Consider the following 14,347-nt stretch of genomic DNA (forward strand, 5'->3'; position numbering starts at 1 on the left):
GGCACAGCTTTTGTAGTAGGCATTTTTCCCACTAGGCGAGCATGGAGCAACTCGCTCTGAGTTAGTGTACCCAGTGGCTTCTGATGGGAAGGTTCTCTCTGGTTACAGTGAATTTTTTCCTAAAAGCAGTTTTCCTCAAACCTCATTTTTTTGTGATGGCCGATTTAAGAGAACAGTGTGCGACTGTGAAATTTTGTGTCCTGCTCAGGAAAAATGCCGCAGAAACTGTTGAGATGTTGAACACAGCTTACAAGGTTAGTGCTATGGGAAAGACTCAAGTGTACGAGTGGTTTTTTCATTTCAAAAAAGGTGAAATGTTGATTGATGACAAAGGTTGTTCTGGATGTCCATCAACTTCCCAAATGGATGAAAATATTGACAAAAGTTGTGCATTTGTTCTCAAAGACTGAAAATGAACCATCGAAGAGATGGGGAAGTTATCTAAACTATCTTAGAACTTGGTTCAGTGACTTTTAACATAAGATTAGGGAGTAAGAAGGGTCCCTGTAAACTTTGTGCTTTGGGCTCTGACTGACCAGGAAAAATGTTGCCAAGTGGAAACCTGCTGTGCTTTGAAAGAACATCTCCAAAGAGACCCAGACTTTTTCCTCAAGGTCATTACTGATTATGAGACACAGTGCTATGTTTACAACCCCGAAAGCAAACATCAATCAAGCCAGTGGAAGAAAACCATTGTCACCTTGTCCAGAAAAAGTTCCTCTAGTGAAATCAAAGACCAAGGCGGTGCTTATTTATTTATTTATTTTATTATTATTTTTTAATGTGAGGGGAATAGTGCATTTGGAGTTTGTTCCACCAGATCAGACTATTAATCAAGCTTTCTGTTCTGAAAAGATTGCAGAATAGTGTGTGACATAAAAGACCTGATTTGCAGAAGGCGGGGCGCTCGTATTGCCACCATGACGATGCACCTGCTCACGCACCCATGTCAGCACCTGTTTTGGGCCCCAAACTGCATGCCTCTCTTGCCCGATGCACCTTACTCACCTGAGCTCGCTCCATGCCACCTCTTTGTGTTTCCCCAAATGGAGAAGGGCATGAAAGGACAGTGATTAGGCAAGGTAGAAGAGGTGAAGGAAAAAATGAGGGAGGTGCTTTCAACCATCCAAACAGAAGCATTTGAAAAATGTTTCCCAGACTGGATTCCCCAGGACAGATAAACCCAATATAGTGAGATTAACAATACCAGGAGGGTAAGGGTAAGGTGCGGGGAGAAAGAGGGAACCGATCACAATGATCTACATATAACCCCCTCCCTGGGGGACAGACAACAGAAACGTGGGTGAAGGGAGACAGTCATTGGTCAGTGTAAGACATGAAAAAATAATGATTTATAAATTATCAGGGGTTCGTGAAGGAGGAAGGGTGGAGAGGGAGGGGGGTGGAAATGAGGAGCTGATACCAAGAGCTCAAATAGAAAGAAAATGTTTTGAAAATGATGGTGAGTTTGACACAATGGATGTATATATGTATTGTGATAAGAGCTATATGCGCACCTTATAAAATGATTTAAAAAAATGAATTCCCAGATTTGATGAATATATTAAATGTGATGAAGAGTACTTGGAGGGTGATAAAGTTATTTGGTAAACAAATTTAAATATAGAACTTTGAAAATAAATTATGATTTTGGGGGGGTACCCCACAGTACACACAAGTCCCTCTTTCTCTTTTTTCAGACAAGAGATTTTGCTCAACAATCACAAAAGCAAGCCAGGCCCAAACTCATGGATAATTCCTGGTGGCTGGAGCACGGTAGCCTTTGTTGCAGCAAAGATCTTGACCCTTGAGGATTGCATGATGGAAATATACAGTATAGACAGAGAGGTCTACTGTAAATCTCTTCGAAGAGACAGGGGTGTTCAGCTGTCCAAGCGTGGCCGAGTGGAATTTCTCAATTCACTCACCCCGAGGTATGAGAAGACCTGGACACAGGATTTCCCAAACTGAATTTGTAATCTGGCCCCGTGCTACAATCATGTTGTCATTTGTCAATCTCTGCGTCTTGGCTTCTTCTTTAGTCAAATGAGGGTCGCACCCTTTACCTTGCTACATTCTCTCAGAGCTAGAAGAAGTGATGGACATGTAACGCCAAAGTCAGTACTCAGCCAAGGTTAGTTTCTCTTCCTGTTTGTCCCTGAAACAGTTAACCAAGTTGCAGCACCAACACTGTACTTCTGAATTCACATCAAGGTGGGGGAGGGAATTTGGATGGCAGGTCTAAGATATGGGTCCCACACACTCGCTCTATCTCACGGTGTATATTTTCTTCTCATTTGAATATCCCATTTGTCAATCTTGCAAGAAAGAAAGGGGTGAGGGGAATCACTCACTGTTTGGGAGATTTCATGCTTTCCCCTCCATTCTGCGTCTTAATGTAAATCCTAAAATAGTCGGCACAGCATTTTTTTTTCAGCCCTGCCACCACAATTCCCGGGAAGCGGGTTCTTCCAGGGAAGCTATTAAGTGCTTGCATGACTAATAAAGTGTGACATGGCTGGAATTTGCTAGCCTTCTTTTCAAGAGTGTACATTCTAGCTGACAAAATATGGCTAAATTTAGCTGCCTTTAGGCAACAAGCGCCTTCCACACAAAAGAGGCCTCAGAGGAGAGAAGAGTTGTGTCGTGTCTCTGTCCTAACATGGATTTGCCCGGGCCCTCACGGGTGCCTCAGCCTTGGGCCCAAAGAAGCATGTATGTAGGAGCAGGGTCTGAGCTAAATGTGGCCGAGAGAGGTTGGCATTAGACAAGGCTCTTCTCTTGCAACCTCTAACCCCAAAGACTTAGCACGATGGAAGAAGAGGCAGGTGACATCAGAGAAGAGCACATGGGGCGGGTAGGCCCGCTGATGTAGCACGGTCCCTGTGTGATACAAATGATTAACTGGATTGGATGAAGAACAAAAGGTTGGGAGATCAAGTCCATCCAGAGGTACCTTGGAAGAAACACCTGGGAATCGACTTCAAAAAAATCAGCCGTGGAAAACCTGATGGAGGCCAGTTCTTCCATGACAAACGTAGGGACACGACGAGTGGGACTCCACTTGATGGCAACTGGTTACACAGCACTGTGTGCCATCTGACATGTCACACTCTGCTGCCTTCGACGATCACATCCCAGGCTTGGAAGAGAGCCCAAGGATCATCTAACATAACATAATGCAATTTTCCAGACGACTCTGTCAGTTCTTGGTCTCATTATTTTTAGGTGCCATCCAGCGAGTTCTGGATCATGGTCATCCTCTGCAGAGCAGAGGCGAGCACTGCCCATGCTCGTGCCACCCTCCCAATTACTGCGGAGTTTGAGACTGCTGCCACACTCCCTGTGTCAGTCCTTCCTGCTGGGGTCTTACCCTTTATGGTTGGCCCTCTACTCAACGAGCATGATGTCCTTCTTCTGGGACGGGCCCTTTGTGGTCATATGTCCAAAGCACATGAGACAAAGTCTTTCCATTCTTGCTTCTAAGGAGCATGCTGCACTTATTCCAAAACATTCTTCCGGCAGTCCATGGCATATGTAATGTTCTTCTCTTACCTCATAATCCAAGGAATCAAGTCATCGTTGGATTTCCCTATTCTTTGTCCAGTTTAAGCATTCATGTAAGGCAGTTAAAATACCCTGATTAATTAAATGCACCTTCGTCTTCAAAGTGACAACTTTGTTTTTGTTTTTAAAGTGATCCTTTGCAGTAAATTTGCCCAATAAAATACCTCGTTTGATTTCTTGACGACAGCTTCCATGGGCTCAGACAGGAGAATCGTGGTAAGGGCGCCATAGAAACGGGCAGTGCTTCAATCTTTGGGAATGGGTCATTACGAGTTAGAACTGACTCAACAGCAGCTCGCAACAGCCTCTCTGGGCAGGGTTTGTTGGTCCAAATAAGATGAACTACCTGACAACTGCAGTATTTTTTGTTTATCATAATGCTGTTTACTGGTCCAGTCGTGAGGCGTTTCCTTTCCTTTATGCTGAGGTGTGATCCATACGGAAGACAATAGTCTTTGCTCTTCATCAGTAAAGTGCTCAAATCCTCTTTCTCATTAAGCAAACTTATGGCATCTGCATGTCACAGGTTGTAATGAGCCTCTCCGCGACCTGGATACCATATCCTTCTTCGTATAGTCCAGTTTCTTGGATGATTTATTCCGTATATAGATTGAGTAAATACAGTAAGGGATACAATCTTAACACACACTTTCCCTGATCCCGAAACATGCAATATAAACCTTGTTGGGCCCAAATTATTCTCTATTGACCTACATAGAGGCTCTGTCTGACCACGATTAAGTGTTCCGTAATTGAAATGTTATCCCTAATTTGTGAGGATGCGCTCAAGCAAATGTCTTTGTATTGTTCATGAAAGACATCTGATGCATGTGCTTTTATTCCAAACCCATCAGATATCAGCAATAATGTCCCTTATTCTACATGCTCTTCTGGATCTGCTTTGAATTTCTTCCCCGTTGATGTACTGCTGCAACTGTTTTCAAATGTCTTCAGCATAATTTGACTTGCGTGTGATATTAATGTTGTGCAATAATTTCTTCACTCTGTTGGATCAACTCTCTTTAGAGTGGACCCAAACATGGATCTCTTCCTGGTTGTGTGGCAAAGCCACGGTCTTTCAAGTTTCTGGCACAGCTGGATGAGCGCTGGTGGAGTGACCGCTCCTTGAGGACACATCTCGGTTAGCGTTCTGCTAATTCCTGAAGTCTCGGTTTGCCTTCAGTGAAAATTTAACTTCTGCCTACAACCCATCCTATGACCACCTGCTACCCCCTGAAAGGGTTCAGTAGTAACAACTTCTCATTGGCTCTGTGACTTTGTGCAGCCTTCTATCTTCTTTTGAAGATTCTTTGAGACTTTCGTCATTTTTCCATAGAACCCCTCAATAGTGTAACTCAAGCTTGGATGTTTCTTCAGTTCTTTAGCTTGAGAAATGATGAATGTGATTTTCTTTGGGGTTTTCTAACTCCAGGTCTTTGCCTATTTCATGAAAATGCTGTCCTTGTCTTCTCCACTTGCCCTTTGGAATCTGTTCAACTCTTTTTCTTCAAAATTTCTTTCCTTCACTTTAGCTACTCTATATTCACAAGCGAGTTTCAGAACCCCTTCTGACATCCATTTTGGTTTTTTCTTGCTTCTTGTCTTTTAAAATGGCCCTTTTTGCTTTTTTCTGGGTGGTGTTCTTCATGTAATCCTACAGCTCTTTGGAGGGAGTCGTTAGGGTTCCATGAGTCAAATCAAGTCTCTGAATCCAGGTCGGGTATACTTAAGGCCACACTTCGTGTCCTGTGAATTTGATGTAATTTAACTTGCATCTGAGCACTTGACGGTCTGCTTGTAGTTGGTCCCTGGCCTTATTCTGACCAATGAGATTGGCCTATCTTATCATTTCTTTCCACAAATATATTAGATTTGATCTCTGTGTGCTTCATCCAGGGGTGTCAATGGCCATGGTTGCCACTTATGCTGATGAAAAAATAATTTCAAATGAATAGGTTGTTGGTCTTGAGAAATCTGACATGTCTTTTCTTTACCCGGGGTCATGCTTTCCAACAGCTGATCTTTCTTTGTTGTTTCTACATTTTGTTTCCAAGTCACCAGTAATCAGCAGTACATCCTGATTGCCTGTTTGGTACATTTCAGAGCATGGTCAAACAATCTTCAATTTCTTCATCTTTGACATTACTGGTTGGTGCATAAAGTTGGACAATAGTCTTTTTAACTGTTTTTCTGTGTAGACTAAAAAGATGTTAACCTATCATTGACAGCATTATGATTTCAAGTAGATCTTGAAATGTTATTTTTTATGATGAATGTGATGACATTCTTCAATTTGGTCGATTCTGGTGTAAACCGTACGATTGTTGGTAGTAAACCAGGTTCAAAATAGCCTTTAGTCCATCTTACCTCACTCAGGATCTCACTAATCGATCATCAAATATGTCCTTCATTTTTAACAATTTCCAAAATTCCTAATTTTTCAGTATGTTATACTTACAATTTTGGGGTTTGGTTGAGAGACTCCAAGTCCATTTCAATTTTACTTTTCCTCCTCTGAATGTTTTTAAGCCACCCAAACCAGTATTCAGGTTTGAGGATAAGGTATCTGGAGGGATTTTTTTGGTTTGTTTTAAGAGAAACATATGATATATATTTATACAGCCCACCTCAAGAAGTGAACAACAATATCCTATTGAACCGTCCATATAGGTGGGTTTTTTCCATCACTACCACCCCCATCCCGCTTACATTTTACACTGTGATTATCAATGGGCGCTTGCAGCTGGTCCTTCCCATTCTGAGTGGTGCGAGACCCCAGAAGAAGCTTCCAGAAGAGTGCTTCCATCTGTGTCAGTAAGGTGGGCTCTGCTTTTAAGAGGCAGTTATTTTCTGGTCATATTCTGAGTGGCTTCCAAACCGAAGAGCTTATTTTCTGAAAGAGCATCTGACCATATTCTGCATAAACCACAAGGATTTTCGCTGGCCAATTATTATTTTTTGTAAGTAGATAGCCAGGTTCTCCTTCTTAATCTGTCTTAGTCTAGAAGCTCTCCTGAAACTTGCCCACCACAAGTTATTCTGCTAGCATTTGAAATATGGGTGGTCTGCCTCCCAGACCCGCAGCAACATGTAAGCCACCACAGTGTGACACACTGACAAACTAGTGGTGGCTTTTGCCTGTGTAGCTCCTGTACCCTTTCCAGTGTGCTTGTGAAGGGCACGCATGTACGTTCTGGAGAAGAAGTGAGGTCCATACTGTTTCTGCTGGTGCTGATAAGCACAGGTGGCTCTCATCACATATTGCCAGTGGCCTCTATATTCTGCCATCTGCCAGAGGTTACAGTGTGTGTGGTTGACATCTAAGATCTGATAGCACTTTCTTGATTCTCAGAGCTCCAGGTCCATGGGTATAGTTGAAACCTAGTGGCCACTCCTTGCCTGTCCATCTCCTTCCCAGCCTTTCCAAAGCTTTAGAAAGCAGCCATTTCTGTTTGCTCTGTCTATACTCTATGATTCTGCCTTGCCTCTGGGGAATCACACTGAAGGCATTACCGAGTGCAAAGTAGAAAGAATCCCGAAGTAAAAAGAAAGAAAGCTGGATTTCAAAGAAAGAGGCTGAGTGAGCTGTTCTGTGCCTCCGCCACACTCTTACCCTGCCTTCCTTCTCTGATGAAATTCCACCAGCACACATCCCACTTCTGCGAACTGCCTCTCCCTCTCACAGAGCATTCCTGCCTCCTTCCTTATTAGAACTTGTGGGGTAAGGATGTCTGCATTTTGTATGTGAAGCCAGCTGTAATGCTTCTTTGAAGGTTTCTTCACTCAATCACACTATCACACTATGGTGGCCCAATGACAAGGAATGTCTTCTTACTCTCTTCCATGACAAATTGCTCCTCCTCCCTTTGTGGCAGGGATCCGGTTCACTTAAAATACAATGGGCTGAATATTTCCATGTTCAGTTGATGCCTTTCATTCAGACCAGACCACAGCAGGACCTTGTGTGTGCCCCCTCTCCTGAACTCTTCAATGGGACTCCCAGCAGCATTTTGTTCATCAGAATCTAGCTACACAGTCCCTCGTCTCCTCTTCCTGTCTCACTTCCGGACACCTCCTCTGCTTCTGTACATTTCTTCCCTTAGCTCCAGACCACAACTCCAATGCCACTAGGTGTGAATTCAGCTCCTGCTGTTTTTTGATCTGACACCTGGTCATTGCCTGGCGCTTACAAGCAGGAGCTGACCTGTTCTGGCCGATTACTCCCCTTGTCCACTTGTCTTCTTCCCGAAGCATTTCCTACCCTCACCTGTCTCAGCCTCCTCCATCCTGTCCCTGGCTGCCCTGCAGACTTTGATTCCTCACTGGCAACCTGGTAGAGATGAGACAACCCTCTGTTTAATTTAATAAAAATGAATATCCATAATGTGGACGAAGCCCTCAGAAAGGAAAGATGTGCCCAAGTTGAATTATCAAAGATGTAAACTGTCTTCTGCTATTTCTGGGGCAAGAGGTAGGTCAAAGAGGACGAGGATGGCCTAAAAGGTATTTTAGAAGGTGCTTGTCAGTTTGATTAGAGGATTCAGACAAAGCCGAAGACATCGGATCCAGAAGAAAGAGTGAAGATGCATGAAAGAGCCTGGAAGTAGAGACCACATGGGGCTCTATGAAGCTGAAAGGTAGGCCCAGGGAAGCAATTGGCGGGGGATAAGTGTCATGAAAAGACTTTGTAGGGAACACAGAGGCACAGACGGGAATGGCAGAGAAGAGAGCACTCTCTTAGAAGATGGAATATGAAATAGGGAAATAGGTCAAAAGTTTAGGAAACAGATTAAAAGGGAGCAGAGAAGAATAAAGAAAAAGAAGAAAGACAGTAGAACGGATGGGGAGAAAGACAACTACATATTCCACCAGGAAGCAAAAAAAAAAAAAAAAAAAGAGGAAAAAAGGCCAGAAAGATCACTTAAAAATTCTTCATAAGTGCAAAATAAACTGTATTCATACTAATTGATTCCTACATTACCCTGATGTTTTTGGCTTTTCAGAAACACATCTGGCATCCACCTGATACGCTGGAGTGGCATCAATAGCTAATCATCCCCAAATCTCATTCATTTCAAACACTGAAAGGTCATGCTTTCAGTAGGCTCTGAATCTGCGGCAGGTCAACTGCCTGTGCCCCGCACTGTCCTCAGGGACAGGACTGCACAGGGGGAGGCTCCAGCTCCCCATGTCCACAGATGTGAGGATAGACACAGCGCCGGGGAACGACACACTTACGACCCCTGCCTGGGAGGAAAGCACATTGTGTTCATTCATTTTGCAGTGACCACAAGCATGTCACGGGGCCGTGATGAACAGCCAAGGAGTAAGGGCTGTAATCGTACCAGCTCCCGAAAAGCACTGGAAGCATCGAGTCCACAGAATTAGAGGGCGCTCTGGGGCTGATTTCTAGGTTCTCTATGTCTAGCCTTGTATGTTCTCAACCAGAATTCATTCAGCACTAACTAGTAGATCAGGAAGTGTCCAGAAAAAAATGTTCCTAATCTAGCTTTCTCAGTTAATTGGAAGAGAAATGGGTTTTCAAAGAGATGAAGTGACTTACAGAGTACAACACAACTGGCTCCTGACTCCCGTTTTTCTGACACTGCTTGCACCACACCAGGTCATGACTGTTGGTTTAATATCTCCTCCCGTGAACTACAAAATCCACTTCACTGTGGAAAAGGAGCCCTAGTGGTGAGTGGTTAGGAGTTTGGCTGTGATCCTCAAGGTCAGCAGTTTGAAACCACCGGCCACTCCTTAGGGAAAAGATGAGGCTTTTTACTCCCGTACCAAGCTGCCGTCTCAGAAACCCACCAGGGCAGTTCTATTCTGTCCTCTAGGCTCACAGTGCATTGGGTCAATTTGATGGCAGTACGCTAGTAGGATGTCAGCTGGTCATTCTCTGGGCTTGGCTGTTGCTGTGAGGCCGGAAGCTGTGCTGCCAGTATTTCCAATATCAGCACCGTCACCCATCGGGCACAGGTTTAGGTTTTACACTGAGGCTGCCTCTGAAGAAAGACCTCATAAACGACTTCCAAAACTCAGCCAAGCAAAGCTCTATCATCCACAACAAAATATAGTCCAAGGTAAGGCTGAGGGATGAGCCTGCTAGAAGGCGCTCCAAATGCACAGTGACCCCAACAATGGGCTCAAACGTGCTGCTGATGGTGAAGAGGGTACAGAGCCAGACAACATTGTCTTCCGTTTGTTGGACAGCCGCTAACCACAGCAGCGACGTGAGAAAAGGAAGGCTTTCCTGCCAAATGAGTCAGCGTTGCCAAGTTCTGTGCACCTCCCATCCTGAAGGCCAGCCATGTAAATTTGTAAACAGAAGGCAGTCAAGATTTAGAAATAAGAATCTGGGTAAAATTAGAGAGAATTGTTTGATGCTACTTATTATCACTCTCAAAACACGGCGTTATTTCTGGTCATCAGAGTAGGCATGATTATAGATTTTTGCAAATGTGAAAGAAGGAAACAACATTTCCCATAGGTTGCCCGAGGAAGAAGTCCTGGTGGGAGGGGATCCAGGAGGAGAAGAACCTCTGTTTCCTCTGTGCTCGGTTAGATGTTCTACCAGGTGCTTATTAGTTTTCCAACACAGACAGTTAATAAAACAATCAAAGATGTTAGATTTTGAAGAGGAGCAGATGTTAAAAATGGATTCATGGGGCCCTGCAGTAACTTTTAGGGAACCAGAATTTAGAACAAGATGAGGTGAGAGATGAAAATGGAAGCAACTGACAGCAGCCCTTACCAGCAGGCAGTAACACTGTTCCCCACATGACAATATATTTTTATGTCAGACATGCAGAATTTTAGAAATCTTCACCTAGATTTGTCCAGGTCTGGGTTCAGGAACCCCAACGGTATTGCAATCCTATACTGTTACTCCGGGGAGAATGCTCTTGAATCGCTCTGTTTTCCTACCATTTTTAATCATAAGACAAGTTCCGTTGACGAAGGGTTGCTCACGCAATGCCCAAGCTGAGGCAGCACATGCAGGGGGTGGAAAGCTCCTGGGCCTTAGAGTCGGGCACGTCAGTTATGTTCTCCACCATGATTAGCTATGCAGCCTAGAGAAAATTGCTCAACCTCTCGCCATGTTCCATACATGTGGGTAATACTTATATTTCAGAACTGTGATGTTTTGATACGTGATCACCGGTAGAACTATTGGGTGCAAGAGCTACTCCAGATATTTCATTTCCTTCTAAAACCACCCTGAGAAATGACCTGGGATGATCCCAGAGCCTAGGAGGATCCCATGGCTGGCCTCTAGTGGTTCCTTTACTTAGGAGGCTTAGCAGCATCGTGGGTTGTGCAGTGGGCTGCCAATTGCCAGATCAGCAATTCAAAACCACCAGCCACCCCACAGGAGAAAGATGAAGCTTTCTAATCCTGTAAAGAGCTGCAGCGCCTGAAGCCCACAGGGACAGTTGCACTGTGCCCTGTAGAGTTACCGTCAGTCATCATCGACTCGATGGCAGTGAGAGTTGAGCTGTTCCTTTTAAGGGACAGTCTGCTGAGGAAAAGGAGAAAATAACCATCTCTCTGAAAATCAAAAGCTGTTACCCACAACACTTCCGGTGCTCAGCCTAGTCAATATGTGTCCGTTGGGTTATCATGGGACTGGCCTTCTAACGATGCCGCCTACTTCTAAAATTAAGAACTTTATCGTTCACCAAGTTCTTTCACACATGCTAGCCTACTAAATCTCCAAAACAAGTTGTGACGCATTCATCTTTTTATTATTAACCTGCTCAAAAGATTTCTCGAACATCTGCTACTTGCTAGGCACCGCACTGTGTGCTAAAGGTATCTTGATACTTTGACAAAGCAAGAGTACCTGCCCGAAGAATTCTTATAATGTAATCGGGGGAGGCAAACACTCATTGAATAATCACATAAGTCACTGTGGTGAGACAATGGTAAGCACTTTCCAGGCTGAGAGAACAGTGTGTGAAAAGATCCTGTAGTGAGAAGGGAAGATGCAAAAAGAGGAAAGGTCTATCTAACATCATCACATCATCGGGACAAATGGCACCAGGTAACTGCCCTGACAGGCAACCCTGGAGAGATGAATTGAGGCTACTTTAAAAATCACCAGGGAATTAGCATTTACCCACACTTGGCTAGGGATTAACTTCAAGGAGTTGAGCTGGAGAGGTATTCTGAGGAAAATGCTGGCTGTGTGCAGGTTCAGAAGTGGGTAGGTGTGGATAACTTGAGTTACATCATCCGTGTTACCTGAATGGAACTGCAAAAACCTGCGGGGGTCTTCTTGTTGGAGTTTCCTATAAGCTTTGTTAGGAAAAAGGGGGGAGACTAGAGGATCGTGAATCTTATTTCACAGATGAAGGGGATGAGGTTTCACAGCATTTAGTTAAGAAAGTGATTTGGGGAGTTCCTTAATAAGGAATTCTTGATTCACAGAACTGCCTTAAGTGCCCATCTTAAGCTTCCCACCCCCTGCACGTGCTGCCTCCTTAATAAAGCCTGTAAGGACATTGCATGAGCAGCCCTTAGGCATTCCTCAATTTTGCCAATATCCTATAGATATAAGAGCCATGACACAAACACATATATGCACACCCATGTTCACTGCAGCATTATTCGCAATCGCAAAGAAGATGACCTAAATGTCCATCAGTGGAGAAACGGATAAACAAATTCTGATATATACACACAATGCAATACTACTCAAAGTTTATGAATAATTATAAATCGCTGAAACATTTCATAATCTGTAAGAACCTGGGGGACCTTATTCTGAGTGAAAGTATTCAGTTACAAAAGGATGAATATTAGATGAGACTACTATAGTAAAAAGTCACAAAAATGTTTTCACACTGGAAAATGCAATGTTTGATCCCAGAGGTGGGTACCAGAGGAGGGTTACCAGAGGGGGAGGGAGGGTAAATTATTGACTAGAGGGTAGACTAGAGGGCTAACTAGGGTGCAAGGGAAGGAGGTCAGCCAAAAATAAAAAGTCCTTGAAATGTACTGATTTCAATTTTCTCTTGATACTCATATCTTCTCTCAATCTTTCCTCAGAGCCCCATAGATGCCCACCTTTAGTATTATCAATGACTTTTATCAATTGCCACAGCCCCTCATAATCAGGCAGTCATGTAAATGAAACTGAAGTTGGGGACAGCATCTTGACCTGTGGGATACTTCACAAATTCAAGGATATTAGAATCTCTTGAATTTTCAACATTTCCTGGGGGCGGGGGATGGGTACTAGATTTTAAAAGAGTTGTGGTAAGTTGAAAACTGGCTCCAAAAAATCAGGTCCTAATTACTGGAATCTGGGGCTATCATCCTATGGGAAAGGGGCCTTTGTAGACAGGATTAAGCTAAAGATCTTGAGAGGGAGGAATTACCCTGGTTTACGTGGGTGGGCTCTAAATAGGCTCACAAGCAAGAGGGACATGTAGCACAAAGGAAGAAGGTACAAGGAGACTGCAGAGACAGAGAAGAGATTTCAGTTAGGCAGACACAGGCCAAAGAATACCAACAGCCACCCAAAGCTGCAGGAGACCAGGCAAGGATTCTCCCCCAGTCTCTAGAGGGAGTGGAGTCCCACGACACATTTGCTATCTGTCCTACTATATTGATTCTGAACTTTGGCTTCCAAAACTGTGAAGTAATATACAAGGTGGTACCCCCCAAACCAGAATTTTTTTTCTAAGCTCTGTATTTCATTTCTTTTACAAAACAACTTAATCACCTCCAAAGTACTCTCCATTGCACTTACTACTTCGGCAAATCTGTGATTCCATACTTGGAAACGTTTTTTAAACTCCTCTTTGTGGATGGCTGACAGCACCTCCCTCCCTTGTTTTTTCTTTTCTTCACCTCTTCTACAGGGTCAAATCGCTGTCCTTTCATGTCCGTCTGCATTTGTGGAAACAAAAAGAAGTCACCTGCAGCAAGGTCAGGTGAGTAAGGTGCATGGGACAAGAGAGGCATGCTGGTTTCTTTTTTACCAAAAACTGGATCGCTGACTGCATGAGTAGGTGCTTTATCATGATGGCAAATCAGGCCTTTTTTGTTGCACTGTTGCACAATCTTTTCAGAACCTCTCAATAGAAAGTTTGATTACATTTGTGACTTGATGGAACGAATTCCAGATGCTCTGTCCCCCTCACATCAAAAAAACAAATGAGCATCATTTTGATCTTTGATTTCACTTGATGAGCTTTTGGGGTGGGTGAGGTGATGATGGCGCCTTCCACTGGCTTAATTGATGTTTGATTTGGGGGGTCATAAGAATATCACCCTGTCTCATCCCCAGGAATGACCTTGGGAAAAAAGTCAGACTCACTTCTGAGCTGTTCTTTCAAAACACAGCATGTTTCCACTTGGCGATCTTTCTCCTGGTCAGTCAGAACCTGAAGCACCTGAGACACAAATTTTGCAGTGAGCCTTCTCATTCACAAGTCCTCATTAAACTTTTGGTGAACTGAGCTACAAGATAGTCCAGATAACTTCCCCCATCTCTTCAATGGTCCATCATTGGTCTTTGAACATAAATACAAAAATGCTGTTGACATTTTTGTACATTCAGAGGTTGACGGACATCCAGAAAGAAGGCTGTCATCGATCAACATTGCATCTTTTTTGAAATGAGACAACTAGCGTTTTTCCCATCGTGCTGTCTTTGCAAGCTAGGTTCAACATCAGAACAGCTCCAGTGGCATTTTTTCCAAGCAGGAAACAAAATTTCACTCTGTTCTCTTAAATCACAAAAAGACTAGGTTCGAGTGAA

This window comes from Tenrec ecaudatus, chromosome 14 (genome assembly GCF_050624435.1).
Source record: "Tenrec ecaudatus isolate mTenEca1 chromosome 14, mTenEca1.hap1, whole genome shotgun sequence".
Classification (NCBI taxonomy): Eukaryota; Metazoa; Chordata; class Mammalia; order Afrosoricida; family Tenrecidae; genus Tenrec; species Tenrec ecaudatus.